The 26,713-nt window shown below is 40.3% G+C and overlaps 1 protein-coding gene across 1 annotated transcript in view; it reads right to left on the bottom strand.

The window, feature by feature from the left end:
* LOC109427444 (allatostatin-A receptor) overlaps positions 1-26,713 on the bottom strand; it is a 210,498-nt gene that overhangs the window by 146,757 nt on the left and 37,028 nt on the right. Inside the window, exon 2 of the mRNA XM_062854364.1 lies at positions 10,185-10,793. The gene's annotated coding sequence lies outside the window, so the exon portion shown is untranslated. The remainder of the gene's footprint in view (positions 1-10,184; positions 10,794-26,713) is intronic.

Below are 26,713 nucleotides of genomic sequence, written 5' to 3'. Positions count from 1 at the left end.
TTCGTTTTATTTTGTAAACTTGTGTTATTTTAATGACGTTAATAGTAATAATTGATTGTTTATAAATGTCCATCTTGTAGAGGATCTTTTCTTACATTTCTAAGACGCTACTGATACTGTAAGGGCGTGGCAAACTAGATGTTAGTCACACAAACAGTCACGACATTGCACAATGGTTCACGAAACAGATTTACGAGGAAAGATGCATTCAGCGCCGTCAAATGATATTTTAGACAAATATTGTCTTCTACAAAGTTGTTCCTAATAATAAGGCCCTATTTCCAATGAACTTGGAAATTTGGGTGGTCCATATTTTCAAAGAAATTGGAAATCAAACTTCTTTATTTGCAAGAATAACCATATACATTCTTCGGGAAAGTTGTAAATTTATTAATTTTGAGCGTGTTTGCTGAAGAAAGATTTTACCGATCTAGAGATATTTTTCTGAAAAAGCTTAGGTTGGTTCAAGAAAAACCGGTTTTCTGGCATTAACTTTTTCAATTTTAAACACTTGTAGAGCATTTGAAGACGCGTCGTTTCGAACCACTTTTAGAGCTTCCAAAAACGCGCATTTTTATGCGCGTCATTCCGTTCAAAAGATATTAATGAATTTCTAGAAAAAATAGACTTTCTCATTTTTGAGAAAGGAAAAATCAAAAAATCAATGAAAACTTTCAAAAAAAAAAATGTACCATGGAAACGATTTGTCCAATTGATGAGCCGTCTTCGGTGATATTTCAGACAATTTATGGGACTGCACTAAAATCTCGTTTATGCACGTTATTTTAATGCACTTTTAGTTTAAGCACCATTTTATGCCCTGTATTAAAAAGGGATAACAATTCAGAACCAATATTGTGTACAAGAAAATGTAATGATGACGCAACGGCGGCCAGGGTCCCCTTTTGAAGGAGAACAAAGAGAGGGGTGTAGGGGCGTTTCAGAGGGTCCCAAGGGGTTTGAAAGGGGCACCATGAGGTCTCAGGGACGTTTCAGGGCATTTCGTGACTTATTACCGACAGAAATCATTCAACTGAGCTGCAGCAAGCAAACATAAATTGTGGTGTCGTAGGTTCAAAGCTTTGTTCTTCATTGATGAGATATAATCCGATACAAACTTTTTTTTTTATTTTCGCCACCAAACCTAACAGTAACTGAAACAATGGTCTAACATTCGGTAATGGTTGATCCGACATTGAGATTTTTCAGGATGTTTTGTGTTTTGTGGCAATTCATTCAAATGACACGGACTTGCTTGGAGAGTTCTTCTTTTAATATTTGTAAACGAAACGGTGCTTCAAGGGGTTTCAGGGAGTTCCAGCGGAGCTCCAGAAGGCCTCAAGAGCGTTTCAAGGGAATCCCAAAGGATCTAAGGGGAACCCGAGGGTACCTCAGGGGCGTTCCAGGAAACTTCAAGGGCATTTTAGGGGGTCCCATGGGGTTCTAGGGGAGTACCTGGAAGTAACTGCAGCTTTTCATGACGTCACGGTGGCGTTACAGGAGATCTCAGCGGATTTTAGAATGTTGCAGAGCTAAAAGGTTTCAGGGGCGTTTCAGGGTCCCAGGGAGTACCTGGAAGTCTCTGGAAAGCATTTCCAGCTCAACTCACGAATCGCGTAGACGTGAGCTTTTTCAATTCAAATGAAATTTTGCTCATGTATGTTCTATCTGAAAGCGTTTTTCTTGTTATTTGTTTTGCAATATTCTTCACCTAACTTTTAAAAACGACGCATGAAAAATCCCAATTTTCTTCTTTAAACTTTCAGGACGCGCGCCATCAAGCAGCTGCAACTGCACCGCGCTCGCGCTATGTATAGCAAACAGGGTTTTATTGTAGTGATGTACTTTTTACAACGGCGCGCGTCCTGAAGGGTAAAGAAATTAGAACTAAAATATTTGATGGACTTCTAAAAACAATACACTGAAAGTAAAGTTCATCGCGGATCTACGTCAGATATCATATAAATTCTATCTAAGATCTTACTCTAATATTTTTTTTTATTTTTTTTCTGTGAGAAGCTGAATTCTACTTTCAAAATTTGCCAAGTAGCTCAGGATGGTCGAATGCTTCTAACTTTTTTTTCTTGAATTTTTAGCTTTTACCGATTTTTCAAACAATCAAAAGGAAACATTTTTTCCTACATCAAACCATAATTAAGTATCAACGAATCCGAAAAATAAAAAAGTAAGTAAAAAATTTTACCTTGTTAAATCAGGCCGAACATTTCTATAGGTCCTAAGTGCAGATGAAAGGCTCTCTTTGAATCTCCTCTCTTTCGATTATAATGTGCTTGTATTTATAAATTTTAATTAACTTCTTTCGTCGGAAGGTAGATTAAACAATCCTTTTCCGACCTACACATCACAAATTGTCAAAATGTCCCCTGTGACATCCTAATAGTTTAAAGAGAATCGGAACAAAGAGAGCCTCTCTTTTGAGATTGGACCTTTAGATATGTTTGTCGCCAAATGTTATTTCAGACGGTATGAAAATTCACATTATTTTTGACAAAAAAAAAATGTGAAAAAAAGTAAAAAAAATCTCAAACAACATTACCCAAATCCCATTTTCAAATCGCTGTTGTTTAAGCTTGGCTTAAGGAGAAACTTCAGAGAATACAAACATGGCTGCCACAATGGCTGACTTCGTCCCCTACTCACGTTTTCAAGAGCACTAATCTTGAAAAATCGTCAACAAATGCTCTCGATTTAGAAAAGCTGCCTCTTTTTTTCAAGTGAGCAAAGCGAAGATAAACAAGTGCGGCTCAGTTCGATGCTTCATTCGTCAGATTTATGCCTCTAAAGTTTGTATGGAACTTGCAGTGGGATTTCTTGACGTTTCACCTTAATGTGCGCTTCGTGGCCGTGCGGTTAGAGGCGTCAGTCATCTAGGCGTTTCGTAAGCGTCGGAGTGTTGGTTCGATTCCCGTTTCAGTCTGTGAAAACTTTTCGTCAAACCGAAATAGCATAGATCCGTGATGAATATAAGGGTGGTGGACGTATTTTGGCCCGGGCAGGTACCTTGGCCCACCTTGGGAGTTTTATTACATTTATCATATGATCTCTACAAAATTTTATTGGAAGTGTATTTGTTTTTGCTAAAAGTCCTTCAAATATCGTCAAACATCTTCCAAGAGTAAAATGATCCGGTAAAATGGTTATATGTTGTTGCAAAAGTAAATGGTTAACAAAATCCAGCGGATGAACAAAATCTAACTCTAATTTAAAAATATCGAGTCAAAAATGGCATTTTTTTCGTGTCTTGAGCTGGAAATGCTCTATTACAAAGAAATAACACAACACCGTCGACTGAAATTTTTTCAGGTGTAGCGTACAGTAAGTCTAAGTTTATTTTTCAACAACAGAAAAAATATGGTTCTTAAAACAAAACAACAATCATCTCTCATAATAAAATATAAACTCAAGACCCTAAACCTGATGAAATTTCAAATGATTATAGAAATTGCTAAAACTAAACCATTGATATTTTTAAGAAATCCCTATTCAAATATGAACTTTCTGACTTATTTTGAATCCGTGGGATCGATGGACCAATGTTACCCCATAGGAATATTTAAAAAAAGTCTTAATATGTTGTGGTGGATGGCGATGCAATCGTTGCACTGGTTTTTAGAGCAGATCAAAACACGGTGTTTCTGGTGATAAGCTTAAACTATAAACGATTTATTTAGTTACATTCTATAATTGTAATACAACTCCTACTCACAATTTGCAGTGCCTCTTTCTTACACTTAGTTATAATTCAACTAATTTGGACGCGCAATTCAATTGCTAAATACAGTCGAGTCTCTTATTAAACGAATTCCTATTAAACGGACTCCTATTAAACGAACTCCTACTAGACAGGGGTGAGCGTTATAGGAGACTAAGAGCTTATGGGATTTCGGCATTTTGGGGGTGTGGCCTGTTATCTCGGGTGTGTTAAGAGTTAACGCAATACTTTCTTCGGCAAAGTTTTAGGGCTTGATAAGATCTACCATTTAGAACTTTGGTTCATATGATTAGTTGGCAATTTGGCCGCTAGAGGGACCATCAACAATTTGATGCCTAATTGCACTACTGGAACCATATCAGGTTGTCAAGCAAACGTTACGATATGCGACAGCTCAAGAGCCTGATAATTTGGAAGGATAGTGTCTTCGGGAAAGTTGTTGGGTACGCCAATAACTTAATGACGATGAGTTGCGAAGTTCGAAATTCCTCCACTGGGCGGCGCTAGTGAGCAAGTAAATTTTCAAAACCTCATATCTCAGAATCCCGATAACTTAGGAAGTTGGTGTCTTCGGCAAAGTTGATCAGTATGACATAAACTTACATAAAAATAAACACTTGTTTCGCAATTCTGACACTAGGCGGCGTTTACCGGGTTTTTTCGTCTTTTTTCGACTTTTTTGGTAGTATTGCGGCTTGGCAAAACTAGTGTCGCTCCCCCCGATAACTTAGGAAGTTGGTGTCTTCGGCAAAGTTGATCAGTATGACATAAACTTACATAAAAATAAATACTTGCTTCGCAATTCTGCCACTAGGCGGCGCTAGTGAACATGCAAATTTTAGAAATCTCATAGCTCAGAATCCTGATAACTTAGAAAGTTGGTGTCTTCGGCAAAGTTGATCAGTATGACATAAACTTACATAAAAATAAACGCTTGTTTCCAAATTATGGCGTACCCAACAACTTTCCCGAAGACACTATCCTTCCAAATTATCAGGTTCTTGAGCTGTCGCATATCGTAACGTTTGCTTGACAACCTGATATGGTTCCAGTAGTGCAATTAAGCATCAAATTGTTGATGGTCCCTCTAGCGGCCAAATTGCCAACTAATCATATGAACCAAAGTTCTAAATGGCAGATCTTATCAAGCCCTAAAACTTTGCCGAAGAAAGTATTGCGTTAACTCTTAACACACCCGAGATAATAGGCCACACCCCCAAAATGCCGAAATCCCATAAGCTCTTAGTCTCCTATTAAGCGGATTCCTATTGCGCCCCCCGACCAGTGATCTTATAAGAGTCTCGATTGTATTCTTCTCCTTCACTACTTTTTTCCCCTTTTTCTTCTATCCATTTATATAGGGTAACCATCAGTGGCTGTCGCGCCAACAAGATCCTTGGAAAAACAAATGAAAGAAACGGATCTGTCAACATTTGTTTTAAAAATCCCATTTTTTTCAAGAATTCATGTTAAAATGCCAAGCAAATATCTCTAAAAAATTTTTGAGTGAATTCCTAAAGGTATCAAATCGTTGAAAGAAATGTTGAGAAAACATACAGAAGAATATTCGAATGAATTCATGAGGGAATCTCTTTATGTTTTATGCAAGAATCCCTGCATGCACATCATAAAAAAAAAACACTGGAGGAATTTATGGATAAAAATCTCAACTATTTTTTGAAAAAGTTTTTTGAGAAATTTGCGATGCTATCCATGGCTTTCTAAAAGATACGTTCGAAGAATATATGAAGAACACTTTGGAGAAATTTCTGAAGAAATCCTGAATTTCTGATTTTGTTTTAGGAATCACTGGAAAACTTCTTAAAGAAGCCTTGGAGCAATGTCTGTGGAAATCCATGGAATGCTTCCTACAGCAATTTTAGGAGAAAATAATAAAAGTCTCTCTACAGGATTTTCAGAAGAGAACCCTGGAGAAGTTTCTGAAGATGTTCACGGAGGAATTTCTGAAACAATCTATACAAGATTCTCATCAAGAGGTAATCGCTTGAGAAATTATTGAGGAAATTGAATTGAGATGTGGAAATTGAAATTGAATAAAACTTGGATTTTTGGGCGATTTCCAAAGAAGCTTTTGGCTATATTTCTGAAAAACACATTTAGTTCCAAAACGAATCCTCCAAAGAATCAAATGGAATCCTTACAGGAAATTCTTAGGGAACCCATTGAAGATTTTTAATGAACTACTTGGAGAAATTCCGGGATGAATCTTCACTAAAACCTCTCTGGGAAATATTCTGAAAAAAAAATCCTGGGAGTTTTTCTAAAGCAATCCGTGGAAAGATTTTTGAAGAAACTCCAGGAAGATTTTCTAGAGTAATTCTCTGGTGGGATTTCTAGAAGAACTTCTAGAAGAAGCCCTGGATAAATAAATATTTCTGATGAAATTAATGCCAGATTTTCTTGTAGATTTTTTTGATGAATTGCGAGAAGAATCCTTCCTACAGAGTTCTGAATCAATCCATTAAGACAATTTCCGAATAAATCCTAAATGGAATTTGAAAGAAACAGTAAAGGAATTCCTATGGTATTTCCTAAAGGAATCTACGAAGAAACAGTCTTAGTAAGATTTGCTGAAAAAATCTATAGACGTGTTTCTGAAAAGAAATCCCTTAAGGTATTTCTGAGGAAACCCATGGACTTATCGAAAGCGTGCAGCAATTTTGTAAGGAATTTCTTTGAAAATCAGTTCGAAAATTATTCTTTAAGTTCCTTCTGCAATTTCTTTGGAAATTTACTTAAGCATTTTTTTCTGAATCCTTTCTGCATTTATTTTAAGGATTTTTTTGGAAATTCTTTTGTCTCATCTATTGTGTCGAAAATTGAATTTGCAATTCCTTTGAATAAAATTTTCAAGATGTTTTCAAGAACTTCGTTACATATTTCTAAAAAAGTTTCTATGGCAATTGCTTTGATAAAGTTTTAAGTAATTCCTATGGAAGCTTCCATTCTTGTAGCAAATGCTTCGGCATTGGCTATCTGAACTTTTTTAGAAAATTTATTCAAAGAAATTTCTTTTAAAATTTTGTCTACAACTTCTTTTTATTATTTCTTTTATTTTTTACTGGATTTGATCCAAAAGTTCCTCAGAGGAATTGCCTAAGGATTTGTTTAAAAATCTGACCTTGTCAGTTTCCAAAAAAATGCCAAAAATTTTCGCATAGGAATTCCCAAAAACATTTCAAAAGAAATAGCTTAAGGCACCTCAAACGAATAATCGAAGGACTATCAAAAGGGAATGCTACAAAAATTACCTAAGGCAACCCCGAAGTCATTATAGGAAAAATATCCTAAAGAGTTGCTGAATAAACTTAGTAGAAAATAATATTGAGTGAGTTGTTGTAAGAATTCCAAACGAAATTGCCTAAAGAAACCTTAAAGAAATAGCCCGATCCATTTCCCAAGGGATATCCTATGTAAATCCCAATGGAATCGTCGAAGGAATTACCAAAAGAAATGCTAGCGAATATCACCATGAATTTGCCAATGGAAATGGAGAAAGAAAGCATTGGAAAATTGCCGGAAGAATCGTTAAAAGAAGTTGTTTAAAAAAATCCCAGAATAATTTTGGAATGAATTTCCATTACAATTGCTGAATGAATACGCAAAAGAAATATGTATTGAAAACATATTAAAGAACAAAAACAAAGAATTTGCAGCAGAAAAGATTATCGAAGAAATTGCCGAAGCAGTTTTTAAACCGAAAAGACTTTCAAACTAAAAAAAATCCGAAAGCTTTCCCAAAAGAGTTTCCCATTAATTTCTCAAAATAGGTACTAGCCGAAGAAATAACAAATCAAATATGAATAAGTTCTCAAATGAAATGCAGTGTGGTTTTTCAAAGAAGTGCTAAGAAATTTCGAAGCTGTTTTCAAAAAAATTGTTGGAAATTCCAAGTGAACTTCTAGAAAGCTTCCCAATAAAATCTACAAAATTTTTATGGGAAATCCCAAAGAGATTTCTTAAAAACCCCTCACATAAAAATTCTAAAACTATTATTCTTTTGAGCAAATTTTCTGTAGCGGGTGCCCTTGAAATGGTTCAGAACCACATCTAAAAAAATATCAAAAATTTTACTACAAAAAATATTATTTACCAATAATATCAAAAAAAATATTCCACCACATACTTGAGAAAAGATTTTTTTCTGCAATTTCTCATCGTAATAGGCTGTTTTACCTCACGCAAATCTGACAGGAAAAGGCCTACTTTCCCAAACCAAATTAACAGTGCTGTAATGGTTCATTACAGCACTGATTTGCGTTGCGTAATGAACCATTACAGCACTGTTTTCAGTTTTGATCAACTTCTTGATGCTTTCTGAACGCAGTTTTGAAAAATTGTGACAACTACTCTGTATAACCTGCTATGATCAGATTTTCTTAAACATGGCTATGAGCTTCAGTGTGCAGTTTGATGCAAAAGTTTTGTTAAAAACTATCCTCAAGCGGTAATTTATGAACTTGCAAAAAACGCTGTACGCAACTCGGTGCAGAACTCGATTTTTACAGCACTCGTCGTAATTATCCAACTCGACACCTCGTTGGATAAATGTACGACTCGTGCTGTAAAAATCTTCATTCTGCACCTTGTTGCATAAACTACTAACAAACTCACAACGTTTCATAATCTGGCAGTACTAGCTAGACAATACACATTCAAAATTTCTTAAAAGATTGAAGCACTGGAACCAATGGTAATGGTAATGGGTAATGGGCTGATAGGGCGGACCCTCCATAAGGACAAGGCAAAGCGCGAGACTTTAAACGCGAATATCCCAAAAGGGTATTTTTTTAAAAGGTGCCGTTGTGGTGAGCAAAATATCTCAGAAACTAGCTGACCGATTTGAAAACAGTTTTTAGATGTTCGTATTTAAAATATCGAAGTACTGAATGGTTTACGTTAACGAAAAAAAAAATTTTTTCACGATAAAAATTCCAGAAAAAATGTAGGAAATAAAAATCAGGAGAAATCCTAACAGCCATTTTGAAAGGAATCCCAGATGGAATTTCCAAAAATAATTTCAAGAATTCCTGAAGGAATCCCAGAAAAACTTTGTAAAGTAATTCCAAGAAGAATTACTGAATCCCGGAATGAATTCCGGCCGGGATTCCCACAGATATCTCTGGTAGAATTGCCAAAGAAATTATTGAAGGAATGCCTTCCTGAAGCAATCGCGGGAAAAGTTCTTGATGGAATCCTGAAAGCATCCCGAGAGGAATTCCAGAATGAACCATCGGGAGGAAAACGAAAAAATCCCAGGTGGATTTTCAGGAGAATCGCCATTGAAATTCCTGAAGCAAGACCGAAAAGAAAATCCTGAATGAATCACAAGAAGAATTCCCAAAAGAATCCCAAAAGAATCTGAAGGAATCTATTTTTAGAAATCCCAGAAAGAATTCATAAAGCGATTTCTGAAGGAATTCTTGGATGAATCCCTTGAGGAATTCCCGAAAGAATCTTAGTTGATATTTCAATGGAATACCAGGTGAAATTCTCGAAAGAATCTCAGGAAAAATCCAGAAGTAGTTCCTGAGGTAATCCCAGGAAGAATTCCTATAGGAATCCTAGAAAAACAACATTCAATGGTACCAAGAAGAACTCCAGGAGAAGCGTTTGGAATAATTTCTGCAGGAACCTCAGGTGGAGTTCCCGAAGTAATACCTGTATAAATTCCCAAAGGAATCTCTGAAGAAATGTCGTATGAAAGCCCTGGAGGATTTTCTGGTGAAATCCTTGGAAATCTTTGGAGGAATTTCTGAAGGAATGCCTGGAGAAATTCCTGATGGAATCCCTGGACGAATCTCTGAATGATGCCAAAAAGAATTTATGGAGGAAATTCCTCCGAGGAATGCCTGGAGCAATACCTAAAAAATCCCTGGTGGAATTCCCGCAGACATCTTTAAGAGAATTCCTGAAGCAGTCGCTAGAGAATTACTCCAAAAATCTTTAGAGAAATTCTCGAAGAAATTCCAGGAGGCATTCCTGAAAGCATCCCAGAAGGAATTTCCAAAAATTAAATTCGCGAGAAGTTCCTGAATGAAGCTCCAGAAGAAAATGTTAAAGTTATACCAAGATGAGTTCCTGAAAGAATCCCGGGATAAATCCTGAAGGAAGGCCTGCAGGAATTATTAAAAGAATCCTTGGTGGAATTCCGAAAGAAATCCTGGGTGAAATTCCTGAAGTAATAACTGAAGGAAATCCTGATTTGTATATTTGGAAGATTAAAAAAACTGATAAATTTTGAATGAGGTTTTGTTTTGGAATTTAAGTGATACTGAAAACAGCTATTCTAATTATGAAGATATTTAATCGCGATTTGTGAAAACGAAAATAAACTGTAGCTGGCAACACTTGATGACATAAATTTCTAATTGATGTTATTAATTCATTTGGCTATGTAAATACATTCGTAACCTATTGTTTGTCTTACCTATTATTGAATCAACCCAATTTACTCGCACGAGCGCACTTGTGTTTGAGTTGTGTCAAATAATTTATCGACTGCAGCACTGCTACTCTTCACTGTGATGCCCCACTTGGTCAACTTTTTGTCACAATGTTACCTTACACCTTATCACTTATGTTTGCATATTTTTCATTAAATGCTTTTTCATTTCACCACCGACTGAAATGTGTAAACGGACACCTTCGAACTTATAACGCTGTTTTATTCATTATTCCACTCGATCACACGTTCTCATCTGCACGAACAACGCGTGGTCGGTCATCCGCTCGATGATGGGATGGATACTCACAAAGAGTGAACTTCACAAAGTGCGACGCGCGCGCGGGTGGGCGTCTATTGTTGTGCAGTTTCACCTCTCACCACCACCACAGCGCCGCCAATATTGTAGAGGTGGCTACGGGAAAATGCGAACCAAGTGGTTGTTGGCACATATCCTGCTGGCTGGCTTCTGTTTACCAGTGCGCACACAGTAGTGTACAGAAGACGGGTAAAAAAAAGGAATATCCTTTCACCACCGGGCGGAATGCATCTGAACCTGCTCTGCTAGCTCGGGACCTGAAGTAAATATTTGCCCTGGAAGTGGAAAGAACAAAGAGAGAAAGGAAAAATGCACGGTTTAGTGACATATTTTGTAGCGAGAAGAGATGAATCTGAGGGTGAGGGAAGGGAGGCATAAGCTTTCCCTGGTAGATGGTGAGATGATGGTGTGTGGAGATGAAAAAATGGTCGTGAAGTCTGACGGACGGATTTTTGCTACATTGCAGCTGGTGCGGCTGGTATAGCAGATAGGAATTCACATATTTTCTGTTAGATGTCGATACAAGACTCAAAGCTCGGAGAGTTCTGTGTGCGCTGGTGACAAGCAAACGGCTTATAGCAGCACATCAAGAGTTTTCTTTGAATCAAACAAAAGATTTGAACTGAAATTTACGTGTCAGAAACAGTTTAGACAGAAAATGAAAGATAATAACTAGAGAACTAGAGAATTTGAAATAGGCGAAGTAAGAAGAAGGAAGAGAAACAAAAAACAGTAGATAAAAGATGAAGTGAGAATACAAAATATGAAATATAGAGTAAAGAGTTAGCATTTGAAAAAATATATAAAATATTAGAGACCGAATAACAGAGAAGAAAGAGGATAGAAGATACAATATCAAAACTGAAAAATAAACAAATAAAAGACAGAAAAACAAGATAGAAATAATAGAATAGAAATAGACAAAATAGAGAAATTAAATAATGAGGAAGACAGAAGATTAAAGAAACAACGGAGCATTAAAAAAGCTAGGAAATCATGTACCCTTTTGAAGCCGGATTTTTTTAAAGAGTTACTATAGAGTATTTTCTACGTATTTTTGTGGATTTGATGCTCAACAACTTAGAAAGGAAAGAATATGATGCAGAATAATTTTTCTGGATATTCTAGGTTATCCAAACTGTTCTTGAGCTCAGATTCTAAAGTCTACAGGTGTAACGGTAAATTATTTCATTACACAAAGTAACGATTTGAAATCTATCATGTCCAGTAAAGTCTTCTGAAAGTTCAAGACAGTATCAGATCATTTGGGATATCCTGGCCTTCCAAACTGTTCTTGAGTTAAGATCTTTAAGCCTACGGGTTCTATGGACATCATCAGATCGGCTGCGTCCCACATTTGCCTTCAGCTTTGTGCTATGGTCTCCGAAGTAGTTTGGTTGATCTGTAATATTTCAAAACTATCTTTGAATGACCCATGAAATGTCAGGGGGATTTCAGGTTACAGTTGGATGTGTAATGTACTGTTACTGTAAAGAACTAAACTTCGAGATAGTTTGGAAGACCTTGAATGTCCCAAAGGTTTATAATAATATCAAGTAGACCTCAGATTGATCCAGTAACCACAGCTGATTATGCAACGTTACTCAGTATAGCAGATATGGCTGCTGTTACGAGTGTAGACCTGAAGTTCTAAACTCCAAGGTAGTTTGGCTGACCTGGAATATCCCTATAGCGTAGGTTCCTAAACGTAAAGTTGCGCGATCCTTTTTGCCAGCAAACGTATTTTTCACGACTCACCATAGAAATTCCGTCATTTGGTGTCTGTTACAGTAAAATAATCGACGGTCACTCGCGGATGAAAGCCGGTGAACCCTGACGCCCGCACGGGGTGGTCCATGTCCTATAGTGTCTCTAGATCACATTTGAGATTTCAAGAGCTTCACGGATCCCAGTAGATTATGCAATGCTATTATTTTTGGTGAAAACACATAAAATTATTCTTGTAGATTTGCAGGACTTCAATACGGGGCAGTTTGGACGACCCTGAATGTCCCAAAGATTTATAATAATATCCAGATACTTCAGATTGGTCCAATAACCGCGGTTGATTATATAACTTTAATCAGTATAAATGATATGGCTACTGTTACGAGTGTAACCCTGATGTTCTGAACTCCAAGGTAGTTTGGCAGACCTGGAATATCCCTATAGTATCTATAAATGACACTGTAGATTTCAAGAGCCTCACGGATCTTAGTAGATTATGTAACGCTTTTATTTATGGTGAAAACACTTAAAATTATTCTTGTAGATTTGAAGGACTCTACTGCAAAACAGTTTGGAACACCTAGAACATCCCAGAATATGAAACACCTTCTGATATTCTTGACGAAGGTTAAATAAGCACATATGAACGTAACCCATATCCAAATTCATCTTTTAGGACAACTGATATGTCAATTATTTCGTTTCTCCAAACTTCATGGTGTTCAGGATGTTCTTGGTTGCCAGTGAAGTCTCTAATACAATTATTACCATTTTTCCTTAATAGAGCACTTCATTTGCAACAACTTTGCCGAAGCCAGTAAGTATTCTGTTTTATTGAATGTGTAAATTTATACAGCCGCTTCTCCAAAGGATTTCAGATAAGACGGTAGGTGGTAAAAGAAATTCAGAAGATGAAAAATAAAAGAGAGAAGATTGATGGCTAAAAGTAGCATAAAGAAGAGATAATATGGGTGCAATTTTAAAATAGAAGACAACAAATGAAAGATGGAAAATAGAGCAAGACAAGAAAAAGAACGAAAACAGAGGAAAGAAATGAAAATAGAAAATCAAAGTTTGAAGAACAAAGAGACAACAATGAAAGATAAAAGATAAAAAAAATTGAATGGACAGGATGGAAAATGGAATCTAAAAAAGACATAATTGAAGAGAGACAATAAAAGCAAGAAAATAATAAAAATATTAAAAATAAAACAGAAAAACAGAAGATTGAAGATGAACGAAAGCAGATAGAAGATGGACAATCGGAGATTCAAGATAGAAGAATTGAGACAGAAGACAGAAGATAAAAAAGGAACATGAAAAATTTAAATATGAAACATTTAAGCAGGCAGATGGAAGACACAAGGAAAGAGATAGAAGATGGAAAATATGGAAAGTAAGTATAAAAAATAAATCAATAACACTGATTAGAAAATAAAGCATAAAGATCGAAAGTAAAGGTTGCAAGACTAAAGAAAGAAGAGGTCACAGATAAAATAGAAGGCAGAAGAGAGATAGATATTGGATAGAAGATGTAACCAAATAGGAAATGGAAGATAAAATACAGAAAAGAGTAAATTCAAGATAGAAGATATAAGCTTGAAGCTAGAAGCTTGAAACTAGAAGCTTGAAGCTAGAAGCTTGAAACTAGAAGCTTGAGCTAGAAGCTTGAAGCTAATAGCTTGAAGCTAGAAGCTTGAAGCTAGTAGCTTGAAGCTAGAAGCTTGAAGCTAGAAGCTATAAGCTAGAAGCTTGAAGCTAGAAGCAAGAAGCTAGAAGCTTGAAGCAAGAAGCTAGAAGCTAGAAGCTTGAAGCTAGAAGCTTGAAGCTAGAAGCTTGAAGCTAGAAGCTTGAAGCTAGAAGCTTGAAGCTAGAAGCTTGACGCTAGAAGCTTGAAGCTAGAAGCTTGAAGCTAGAAGCTTGAAGCTAGAAGCTTGAAGCTACGGTGGACTTAACGGTGGCTTGACTGGACGGTTAACGCTATTAGGGCTGTAACCAAAACGGCCGAGATAGCGCTCCAAAAAAAGCGAACAGGAATCCGCTATTGCGCGGTCGTCACGCTGGACGTAAAGAATGCGTTCAACAGCGTCAGCTGGGCCGCCATTGAGTGCGCAATACACCACCTAGGAGTCCCATTTAGCCTATGCCGGATATTGGAGAGCTACTTCCAGAATAGGGTGCTAATCTATGACACCGAAGAAGCGAGAAGAGCTACAACATCACCGCAGGGGTACATCTTGGGCCCGGTACTATGGAACGCGGCGTATGATGGCGTATTAAGGCTCAAACTTCCACCGGGCGTAAAGCTGGTCGGCTTCGCCAATGATATTACCCTCTTGGTATACGGCGAGTCGATAGAGGAAGTGGAACTGACAGCGGCGCACGCAATTGACATAGTGGATGACTGGACATGGACAAGGTCGAGACAGTTGGCACTCGCGCACCATAAAACGGAGGAGGTGGTGGTGAACAACCGCAAGTCTGAACAACATGTGGTCATCACAGGCGAATGCATGGTTAACTCGATCAACCAAGCGCTGATTGAAGCAATTGGGGGTCATGATCGACGATAACCTCAATTTTGGTAGCCGCGTGGAATATGCCTGCAAAAGGACAAGCTTGGCGATTATGGCATGGTGAAAGATAATGTGAAATAGCTCGGCAATAGTCTCGGCCAAGCGTGAGCTGCTCGCGGCAGTACCGGTTTCCATAGTACGGTGCGGCGCCACTGGGTGGTCGAGTATGCTAGTGGTCAATTGAAACGTGATGTAAGTCGAGAGCACCCACAGCCTGATGTACCTTAGGGTGGTTAGCGCATACCGCACGGTCTCAAAGGACGCGGTATGCGTGCTAGCGGGCATGATGCCCACAGCACGACGCGGTATAAGAGGCGCGAGGCAAATCGCGAGAACATTGTCTATGCTGAAGTGGCAGAGGGAATGGTATTCCTCCAGCAAGGGTAGATGGACACACAGGCTCATACCAAGCGACAAAATTTCTGTCAGGCCATGGGTACTTTAGGTGGTATCTGCACAGATTCCGACGCGCAGGCTCCCCGCATGCCCAAAATGCCACGGTGCAACCTAGAGCGACTAAAACAACCGTATGTCGCCTCAGCATACGCGCAGAATCCACGTTGCCAGACGAGGGCTTGCACGGTGAGGCCCCTCTAGAGGACTGCTGGAGTACAGTGAAAGCAGCCATCAACGACGCAGCTGAGAGCACCATCGGGTACGTGGAACGGAATCTACGGAATGAATGGTTCGACGAAGAGTGCAGGACGGTTTTGGAGGAGAGTACGCAGCGAGGGCGGTAATGCTGCAGCAAGGGACCCGACAGAACGCGGAACGTTACAAACAGAAGCGGAAACAGCAAACCCGCCTCTTTCGGGAGAAAAAGTGCCGCCTGGAAGAAGCGGAGTGCGAAGAAATGGAACTGCTGTGCCGACCCCAAGAAACACGTAAGTTCTGCCAGAAGCTCATCGCATCTCGCAACGGCTTCGTGCCGCGAGCCGAAATGTGCAGGCTAAGGACGGAGGCTTCTTGACGGACGGACGCGAGGTGACCGAAAGGTGGAAGCAGCACTTCGACCAGCACCTGAATGGCGTGGAGAACGTAGGCACGGGAGACCACGACAACGGAAGAAATGACGACACCAGTGCAGCGGAGAACGGAAATGAACCAACTCCCACGCTGAGAGAAGTTAATGATGCTTAAGGATCATCATCACAAAACTAACAAAGCAGCTGGTAAGGATGGTATCGCAGCTGAGCTCATCAAGGTGGGCCCAGAAAAGTTGGACACCCGTCTGCACCGGCTGATAGTCAGGTTCTGGGAAACCGAACAGCTACCGGAGGAGTGGAAGGAAGGGGTAATCGGCTCCATTCACAAGTAAGGCGACCATTTGGAATGTGAGAACTTCAGGGCGATCGCTATTTTGAATGCTGCCTACAAATTGCTGGGATGTGTAGCTTCCGTCGTCTGTCACCTAAAACGAATGAGTTTGTAGAAAATTAACAAGCTGGCTTCATCGACGGCCGATCGACAACGTACCAGATCTTCCCGTACGGCAAATCCTCCAGAAATGCCTTGAATACCAGGTCCCAACGCATCACCTGTTCATCGACTTCAAAGCGGCATACGACAGTATCGACCGCGCAGAGCTATGTAAAATCATGGACGCAAATGGCTTTCCTGGGAAGCTGACTAGACTGATTAAAGCAACGATGGACGGTGTGCACAACTGCGTAAGGGTTTCGGGTGAACTATCCAGTTCATTCGAATCTTGCCGGGAACTGCGACAAGGTGACGAACTCTCATGCCTATTCTTCAACATCGCTCTGGTGTGATGCGACGAGCCGGGCTCAACAGCCGGGGAACGATTTTCACAAAATCCGTTCAATTTGTGTGCTTTGCGGACGACATGGACATTATCGCTAGAACATTTGGAACGGTGGCAGAGCTGTACACCCGCCTGAAACGCGAAGCAGCGAAGGTCGGACTGGTGGTGAATGCCTCAAGAACAAAGTACATGCTGGTAGACGGAACCGAACACGACCGGATCCGTCTGGGTAGTAATGTTACGATAGACGAGGATACTATCGAAGTGGTGAAGGAATTCGTCTACCTCGGATCCATACTGACGGCTGACAACAACGTGAGTCAAGAAATTCGAAGGCGCATCATCAGCGGAAGTCGGGCCTACTACGGGCTCCAGAAGAAGCTGCCGTCTAAAAAGATTCACCCACGCACCAAATGCACCATGTACAAAACGCTAATAAGACAGGTGGTCCTCTACGGACACGAGACAAGGACCATGCTTTGAGGAAGACCTGCAAGCACTTGGAGTTTTCGAGTGGCGCGTGCTAAGGACGATCTTCGGTGGTGTGCAGGAGAACGGTGTGTGGCGGAGAAGAATGAACCACGAGCTCGCTGCACTTTACGGCGAACCCAGCATCCAGAAGGTGGCCAAAGCCGGAAGGATGCGGTGGGCAGGGTATGTTGCAAGAATGCCTGACAACAACCCTGCAAAGCTTGTGCTTGCTACTGGCCTGGTTGGCACAAGAAGGCATGGGGCGCAGATAGCACAATGGGCGGACCAAATGGAGCGTGACCTGACGAGCATTGAGCGCGACCGAGGATGGAGAGCGGCAGCGACCGAGTATTATGGAGAAATATTGTTGATTCAGTTTTATCTTGAATTTGATGTTGTACCAAATAAATGAAATGAATGAACAACGAGATCGTGGTGCAAAGTTTAAGTAAGCAAGAGATATGCGGTAAAGATATGACTCCTGGCAACATTATTGAAACGATGTGAACGCGGCGGACAGGTGTGGTTCTGTTACTTCCACGGTCTCCAAATCGTACTTGAACTATAGAGAAAATGGCGGGCCGACCAAGAGCAGTGAGTCCAACGTCCAGTGGTTCATAGTACTAGCTAGGACTCTATTTTCCTGGGAAAGGAGTCCAACTTACAGCGGTAGCTAGTGGAACGCTTACCAAAGAATGTATAACACTCCAGTGGAGTGACTCCACACTAAAATCCGAGTGAATATGGAAAAATAAGATCAGTTACCAGTGGCAATCTCATCTAGGAACGAGCACGCACAGGGAGTCTAGAGAGAAACCGAACCAACTGCGACCGCTGTTTCTCATCGGTCAGTTAGCTCGTGAAGCAAACGGACTGGAGACCAATCGTTCTCACTTGCTGTGAGAATCATTTTGTCGGTAAAGGAACATTGGACGTGACTATAGTTTGTTCTATAGAATGATATGGACTGGCCAACAATTATTGTGATCCAGAAAATAAGGAAATTTATTCATTTTCTTTGGTAATGCCAAACATTCTGTTAACGTAATGGACCATATGGGCGTTTCAATATTTTCCTAATACGGTTATAGCAGCGTACGCCATCGAAAGTTCGATTCACTACAATAAAGAGCCATAAATTCTGATCACACAAGCCAAACTTTCACTCAGAACACAGGAACAAGTAAAACTCATCAAAACTCCAATAATCATCACCCCTCGCTCGACGCTTACTAAACATGGAAGAAACAATCTGGTGCCGTGCGATGTCACAAATTGCCCCAGTACCCCTACTACACTTAAATTTCACTCGCTGATGTTATCTTTTCGCAGATTCCAGCCAGAAGAAGGCTAAGCGAAATTTGCTTCGTTTCATTGATTAAAAATGGCTCCCCAGAGAACGATGCCGCCGCCGATGACGTGCCGATAGCGAACCGCACCGTTGTTGATGGGGGCTGGAAATTTTCCCCGCATGAAATCGTGCCTCCAGGGTTCGCGAGATGTTCAGGATGTTTTTGTTTAGTTGGTGGTGGAATTGCCGGAGGCACGGTGGATTAGCTTTAGCGAATTTCAAAATAGTATGGCTTGAAACCTGCCACCGAAATTGAAAGAAGTTTGAATATACATATGTAACGAGACTCAATACAGAAAACACAGATCATTTTTGTGTAGTAGTGTGCGTGTTACACAAACGTCAAATCGGAATTCATCATGGCCGACTGTATCTAGCGCGGCTCCAACAACAGGTGGCAGTGTGCTCATGAAGAAGACACCAGGCAAAATTTTTTGATGAATTTCCTCTAAGAGTTACGTATGTTTGTCTGTGGTGAAGGTTTCGGTGAAATTTTGGGGGGAAGTTAATGATTTCAGGATTCTGATTTCTTACGAAAGGATTGCGGAGATAATCTGGTTCGCAGATACGGAACTTAAGTGCATTACGATTAGAATGTTGAACTTAACGAACGAAGAAACTCTGGCGGCATTCCAAAAATTTCTTATGAACATTCCGTAACCTGATTGCATTCGTGGGATTTCCACCATCAAGAATATCTCAAGGAGCTTCGCTAGATGTTTTCCAGTTCACCGGGAAGTCTCCCTGGAGTTCCCCGAGAATAGCTTCAGGAGTTCTCAGACAATTTCTCCAGAAGTGGCCGAGAATTTCTCCAGGAATTTGCCGGAAATGCCTTCGTTACTTCCTATGAATACAACAGGAATTCCTTTAAAATTCCTGTATCATTTGTGGCTGAACTGCTCCATAATTCCTTTCAAAATTACGTTCTAGACACATAATGTATCTGGAAAATCGCTCCAGGATTTCCATGAAATTAATTGCAAGAGTTCACCAAGGAGCACGCCAGCAATAGTGTATATTATTCTCTCCAGGATTCCACAGGGAAGATTTCCAGTACTTCACAATAATTCCGAAAGAAGTTCATCGGAAATATTTCCACGTCTTCCACAGAAAACCCCCGGAAATTTCTTAAGATACTGGAGATACCTCAAAAATTCCATCAGGAATTCCTTCAAAAGTTCCTCAAAAACTATTGAGATGTTCTCCGGAACTTTCTACGGGAGATCCCCAACAGTTCAGGTGTTTCTTAGAAGCTTCCAGGAAATTCCATCACAAGAATTTCGAGAATTCTTGCAGGAGTTCACCGGAAGTCCCTTCAGCGATGTTCTCCGGGATTTTTCTCAGGAGTTCTCCATCAATTTCTAGAGAATTTCTCCAGGAATTCCTCGGTAATTTATCAAGCGTCTTAATGGGAATTCTTTCCATAGAATTTTCTCAGAAGTTTTCCGAGAATTCCTCCAGAAGAGCTTTGGGAATTTCTCCTATAGAGGTTCCGGGAAACTCCGTAATTCATTCAGAAGAGCTTTGGGAATTGCTCCACAAGTACCCCGGGAATCACTCCAGGAGTTTGAGGGCATTTCTCCAGGAGTTCATCGGTGAATCTTCTAGGAGTTTCGCGGGAATTCCTCAATTAGCTCACTGGAAACTTTTTAAATTCCCTTTTTCAGAAATTTCTTCAGAAGTTTCCCTAGATTTTTTCCAGCAATTCTAAGGATATTCCTCCAGGATTTTCTCCAGGAGGACATTCATTCAAGAGAACTTTTCCAGGGATGCCTCATAAATTCCTCTAGGAGCTTCTCAGGAATTTCTAATGAGTTCCTCGGAAATTCTTATAGCAGTTCCTCTGGAATTTTTCAGAAGATTCTCGAGCATTGCTTCAGGAATTCTTTGGAAATTCTTCCAGGAGTTTCTCAAAAAAATTCCCTCATTTCCAGGAATTCCCTGGGAACATTTCCAGGAATTCCACATAAATTCTTCCATTAGTTCCTTGGAAATTCATGGACTAGTTCCCGGAAATTCCTCCAAGAGCTTCCTGGGAATTTCTCCAGGAGATCTCCGGCAATTTCTACAGAAGTTCCCCGGAAAAATCCTCTAACATTTCCTCAGGAATTCATCCAAGAGTTTCTTGGGAATTCCTCCCGGAGTTCATCTTGAATTTCTACAGAAGCAGCCTGGAAATTCGTCCAATCGGGAAATTACTCCAGGAGATCCACGGGAATTCCTCCAGGAGATCCACGGGATTTTCTCCAAGAGTTTCTCTTGAATTCTTCCAGAAGTTGCTTTGGAGATGCGCCAGGAGTTCCTCGGAAAATCCTCCAGAAGCTTCTTGGAAATTTGTCCAGGAGTTCTTTAGAGAATTTCTCGGGAATTTCTCATGGAATTTACGGAAATTCCTTGGAAATTACTCACAAACTTCCCCGGGAACCCCTCAAGAATTTCTCCGAGAATTCCTCCAGAAGTTCCTCGGAAATTCCCTCGGGAGTTCTTTAGGAATTTCTCAAGGAGTTCCCCGAGAATTCCTCAAGAACATCCTCGGGAATTCCTCCAGCAGATCCCCGGGAATTCCTCCGGCAGTACCTCGGCAATTCATTCAGATGTTCCTCGGGAATTCCTACAGCAGTACCTCGGGAATTCCACCAAGTCATTCTTGGGAAATCCTCCAGAAATTCTTGGGAAATCCTCCGGGAATCCCTCCAGCAATTCCTCAGAAATTCCTCTAGGAGATCCACGAGAATTCCTCCTGCAATTCCTCTAAGAGTTTCTAAGAAATCCCTCCAGGAATTACTCGGGAGGTCCTTCAGGAGCCCCTTGGGAATTTCTCCAGGAAACCCTTAGGAATTTGTCCAATAGTTCCTCAGGAATTCATCCAAGAGTTCTTCGGGAACTCATGTTCAAAATATATCCAGGAGTTCCTCGGAAATCTCGCCAGGAGTTGCTCTGGAATTCCACCGGGAGTTCCTCGAGAATTCCTGAAGGAGTTCCCCGGAAATCCCTCTAGGATTCCCGATAAACTTCCAGAGGAATTTCCGGGAAACTTTTTGAAAAATTGCTGAGGAACTCCTCTAGGATTGTCGAAAAACTTTTGGAAGAATTTCCGGGGAACATCTGGAGAATTTCCTGAAGAACTTCTGGAGGAATTCTCGAAAAACTCCTGAAGGAAGTCTCAAATAACTCGTAGCGGAATTCCCGAGGAGCACCTTGAGAAATTCCAAAGGAACTTCTGAAGATAATCCGCTTGGAGAAATTTCCAAGGACCTCTTGTATGATTTCCCTAGGAGCTTCTGGAAGAATTCCCGAGAAACTGCTGAAGAAATTCTCAAGGAACTCCTGCAGGAATTGCCGGAGAACACCTGCAGGAACCCGGAGAAATTCAGGAGGAACACGTGGAGTTGTATCTTTCTTTCAATCTATCAACTCATGTATTGTTTATACCCAGCAACTGGATCACAGTGTATCATAACCCATCTATCTTAAGACCCGTTTAGACTATCTGATTTTTCGGTCTGATTCGAGCGATTTGAGTGACCTTTGTTTACAATTTCATATAATTTTTTTTTCGAGCAGTCACTCAAATCAGACCGACAAATCAGACAGTCTAAACGGGCCTTTATCACACCTACAAATCGGCAAGCTACGAAATGTGCCGCATCATCTTCACAGTAATCTTATTAATGAACAAACTATCACCTGACGCCTACTTTACGGAAATTCACGCTACAACGTGAACCTTTGGCAAACAGCCATTTTTCAAACACTCTGAAATCCGCGCGGACTTTCGCAGACGTGGCTGCACATGCGGTCTGCCGTGGGCAAGCGCCTTATCATTTCACTACATTGACATGTTTTCTGTATAATAATCATAGTCGCTTTAAAGATCAGAATGTACTCCAATTTCTATGATATCGAAAAATGGTACCAGTCATACCATTTCGAAATGCAGAGTACATGAAACCCCGGTATCTGATGAGAGGATATTGTGTTTATACCCACTCCTCACCATCAATTCGGTCGGTGTTGCAAGCTTATCTCAGTGATGGTGGTGGAGGCTCTAAAAGTCTAAAATGTTTGATAAACCGTATGTAGGTGGTGCGCACTGAAGGAAGCACCAAAAACATGAGATTACATTCACCAACCGAAGTTGCCTAGGAATTTTGTGGCTTGCTTCCAACAACAACAACGCCACGGTCGCCATCAAGTACACCACGTCGCGTCGTCGACGACATCATCCTGTAGTTGTACACAGCCTGCCTACCAGCCAGCAGCAACAAGAGCTGAGCAGGAGCTTCACCAAAAATATTCCGTTGGTGTGATGGAATTTGATATTGATTTACGTGGTGTGTAGCGTTTCCGTGTTACATACACTTTCCGACAAGCTCGTGTTTTGGATTCACATTAACAACGATACGATGGTGGCTCCAGTGAGGAACGGCAGCATCCTAGGAATCGGTACTAGTAAGTGGCCTTGTTTCGATACTTTTGACTGCTTTCCTTACGTATGAGTTATATGACTGCTGCTCTTTAAGTTCCAGAAAGATATATAGCGTGATGGTTTGTGGCAGTATCGTGCTTATCGCTTCATCGAACATATACTGTGTTTTCTAAAATAATTCTATTACAGAGATCACCTCCAGTGATTTCTTTAGGAGTTCGACTCTTTTTGTAAACCTTCAACGGATACCTGTGGAAATACTTCGGGAATTCCTACAGGATTTTTTCAGGTATCTCTAAAGATCTCATTTGAAATCGCAGCAAGGATTCCTTTGGGAATCGTCCTGGGATTTCCTTAAGAGTTCCTCAATGAATTCCATTGAATATTCTCTGAGGAGAACAGAATAATATTTTGTAAATTTCTTCTGGGATTGTCTCAGAAATTCTCACAAGGATTCCTCCAGGGATTCTTTCGGGAATTCTTCGAAAATTTCTGCAGGAATATCTCCAGAAATTCCTTCAGGTATTCCTCCAAATTCCTTTAGAGATACCATCGGAAATCTTTCGAGAATTCTTCCAAGGAATGCTCCGGAAATTCCTCCAGGATTCCTTCGTGAATTCTTCTATGGGTTTCTCATATTGAGGGAGTTCAATTTTTTTTTCCTGAAATATTCTTCAGATATTCTTCCAGAGTAACTCCAAACATACTAACAGTTTCATTTCAATTCTTTTTCTGAGTGTTTCGAAGAATAAATAGCTGAGAGGCCAGTTATAGCATTCAGGATTACAATACACAACATCTTCTGCTTCAATGCGTTTCCATTTCATTGATTCAAACATTTCGAAACTTAAATTGAAAGCTTCAATTAGAAAATAAGCTGTTAGCTTGGTGGGCGGTCTGAAATTGCTTTCCAGCACTTTTGGCTAAAATTAGAATGAGCGCCTCCGCTGAAAACAAACGAAGGCTGTTTTGGACTCTGTCAATACTGTTTCTGCACTCAACTGAACCGGAAACTAGCAACAGTTGAAAAGTCGAGCAGCACAGTTGTTCCCATTGGCTCTAAGTCCGTCTATTGTCTATCGTGTCGTTTGCCCGCCAGCCATCATGACACGATTTTCGCTAAAATCCGATTAGCATCGGTCTTATTTATTGATCCGAAACGGTCGCACTTTGGCGTTTCAATTTTAACTCTTTACCGAAAGCCGAAATGGTGGTACCTAGTCAGTCAACCTTGCAAAATCGAAAAGGCACGCGGATCCATTTGCTCCGGATGGGATATTTTTGCACGCAACAGTAACTTCATAACAGAGGAGAAAATTTGATTAGAAAGTTGATTTGGGATTAGAAAATTTTGCAGATTAATTGCAAAGTGTATATACGCTGATAATCAGGTGGATAATCTTCTTCTTCTTCTCTTTGGCTCTACGTCCCCACTGGGACTTGGCCTGCCTCACTTCAACTTAGTGTTCTTTGAGCACTTCCACAGTTATTAATTGAAGGGCATCCTTTGCCTGCCATTGCATGAATTTGAATATTGTGAGACAAGTACAATGATACACTATGCCCAAGAAGTCGAGAAAATTTTCCCGACCGGAACGGGAATCGAACTCGCCGTCTCTGGATTGGCGATCCATAGCCTTAACCACTAGGCTATTTGGAGACCCTAATCATATTTATCATATTTAAAACTTTCTAACGTGTCTTCCCGAGCAGAAAGGATTACGACTATATAATAGCAACAATATCAAAATAAGTAATATTCTACCTCGATATCTTTATTAGGTGGTAATAAGAAATAAAATAACAAAAACGAATGCCATATGTGTGTATCAATAACACCTAGAAAATAACAAGACTTGCTATTTCAATAACAAATGCATACCTTAAATTTCCAGTGCTGTACATATGTGTTATCCAAAAGATATCAAATAACAAAGTAGTTAACATGTCCTGTTATTAAAATTCTGTAGAATAACACAGCAAAAACAGTCTTTGGTATGAGAGCGCAGCCTGCTCCTCACACGATATTTTTAATGTATTTACTTCTGCTCGGGTTCTTTCCGATACTTTCTATCTTACAGCTTTGATCGATTTTCTATCTTTTGTGTTTTACCTTCTATTCTCTATATTCTGTCTTCTGCCTTCTTCCTTACATCTCTTTTTCTGTTGTGTTTCATCTCCTATCTTCTATTGCTTATCTTCTTTTTTCTTCTATCTTCTTCTAGCTTTGAGCTTCTAGCTTCGAGCGACTAGCTTCTAGCTTCGAGCTTCTAGCTTCGAGCTTCTAGCTTCGAGCTTCTAGCTTCGAGCTTCTAGCTTCTAGCTTCTAGCTTCTAGCTTCTAGCTTCTAGCTTCTGGCTCCTAGCTTCTAGCTTCTAGCTTGAAGCTTCTAGCTTCGAGCTTCTAGCTTCTAGCTTCTAGCTTCTAGCTTCTAGCTTCTAGCTTCTAGCTTCTAGCTTCTAGCTTCTAGCTTCTAGCTTCTAGCTTCTAGCTTCTAGCATCTAGTTTCTAGCTTCTAGTTTCTAGCATCTAGCTTCTAGCTTCTAGCTTCTAGCTTCTAGCTTCTAGCTTCTAGCTTCTAGCTTCTAGCTTCTAGCTTCTAGCTTCTAGCTTCTAGCTTCTAGCTTCTAGCTTCTAGCTTCTAGCTTCTAGCTTCTAGCTTCTAGCTTCTAGCTTCTAGCTTCTAGCTTCTAGCTTCTAGCTTCTAGCTTCTAGCTTCTAGCTTCTAGCTTCTAGCTTCTAGCTTCTAGCTTCTAGCTTCTAGCTTCTAGCTTCTAGCTTCTAGCTTCTAGCTTCTAGCTTCTAGCTTCTAGCTTCTAGCTTCTAGCTTCTAGCTTCTAGCTTCTAGCTTCTAGCTTCTAGCTTCTAGCTTCTAGCTTCTAGCTTCTAGCTTCTAGCTTCTAGCTTCTAGCTTCTAGCTTCTAGCTTCTAGCTTCTAGCTTCTAGCTTCTAGCTTCTAGCTTCTAGCTTCTAGCTTCTAGCTTCTAGCTTCTAGCTTCTAGCTTCTAGCTTCTAGCTTCTAGCTTCTAGCTTCTAGCTTCTAGCTTCTAGCTTCTAGCTTCTAGCTTCTAGCTTCTAGCTTCTAGCTTCTAGCTTCTAGCTTCTAGCTTCTAGCTTCTAGCTTCTAGCTTCTAGCTTCTAGCTTCTAGCTTCTAGCTTCTAGCTTCTAGCTTCTAGCTTCTAGCTTCTAGCTTCTAGCTTCTAGCTTCTAGCTTCTAGCTTCTAGCTTCTAGCTTCTAGCTTCTAGCTTCTAGCTTCTAGCTTCTAGCTTCTAGCTTCTAGCTTCTAGCTTCTAGCTTCTAGCTTCTAGCTTCTAGCTTCTAGCTTCTAGCTTCTAGCTTCTAGCTTCTAGCTTCTAGCTTCTAGCTTCTAGCTTCTAGCTTCTAGCTTCTAGCTTCTAGCTTCTAGCTTCTAGCTTCTAGCTTCTAGCTTCTAGCTTCTAGCTTCTAGCTTCTAGCTTCTAGCTTCTAGCTTCTAGCTTCTAGCTTCTAGCTTCTAGCTTCTAGCTTCTAGCTTCTAGCTTCTAGCTTCTAGCTTCTAGCTTCTAGCTTCTAGCTTCTAGCTTCTAGCTTCTAGCTTCTAGCTTCTAGCTTCTAGCTTCTAGCTTCTAGCTTCTAGCTTCTAGCTTCTAGCTTCTAGCTTCTAGCTTCTAGCTTCTAGCTTCTAGCTTCTAGCTTCTAGCTTCTAGCTTCTAGCTTCTAGCTTCTAGCTTCTAGCTTCTAGCTTCTAGCTTCTAGCTTCTAGCTTCTAGCTTCTAGCTTCTAGCTTCTAGCTTCTAGCTTCTAGCTTCTAGCTTCTAGCTTCTAGCTTCTAGCTTCTAGCTTCTAGCTTCTAGCTTCTAGCTTCTAGCTTCTAGCTTCTAGCTTCTAGCTTCT

Source organism: Aedes albopictus, chromosome 1 (assembly GCF_035046485.1).
Source record: "Aedes albopictus strain Foshan chromosome 1, AalbF5, whole genome shotgun sequence".
NCBI lineage: Eukaryota > Metazoa > Arthropoda > Insecta > Diptera > Culicidae > Aedes > Aedes albopictus.
Note: the sequence above shows the minus strand (reverse complement) of the source record. Positions and strands in the feature narration are given on the sequence as shown.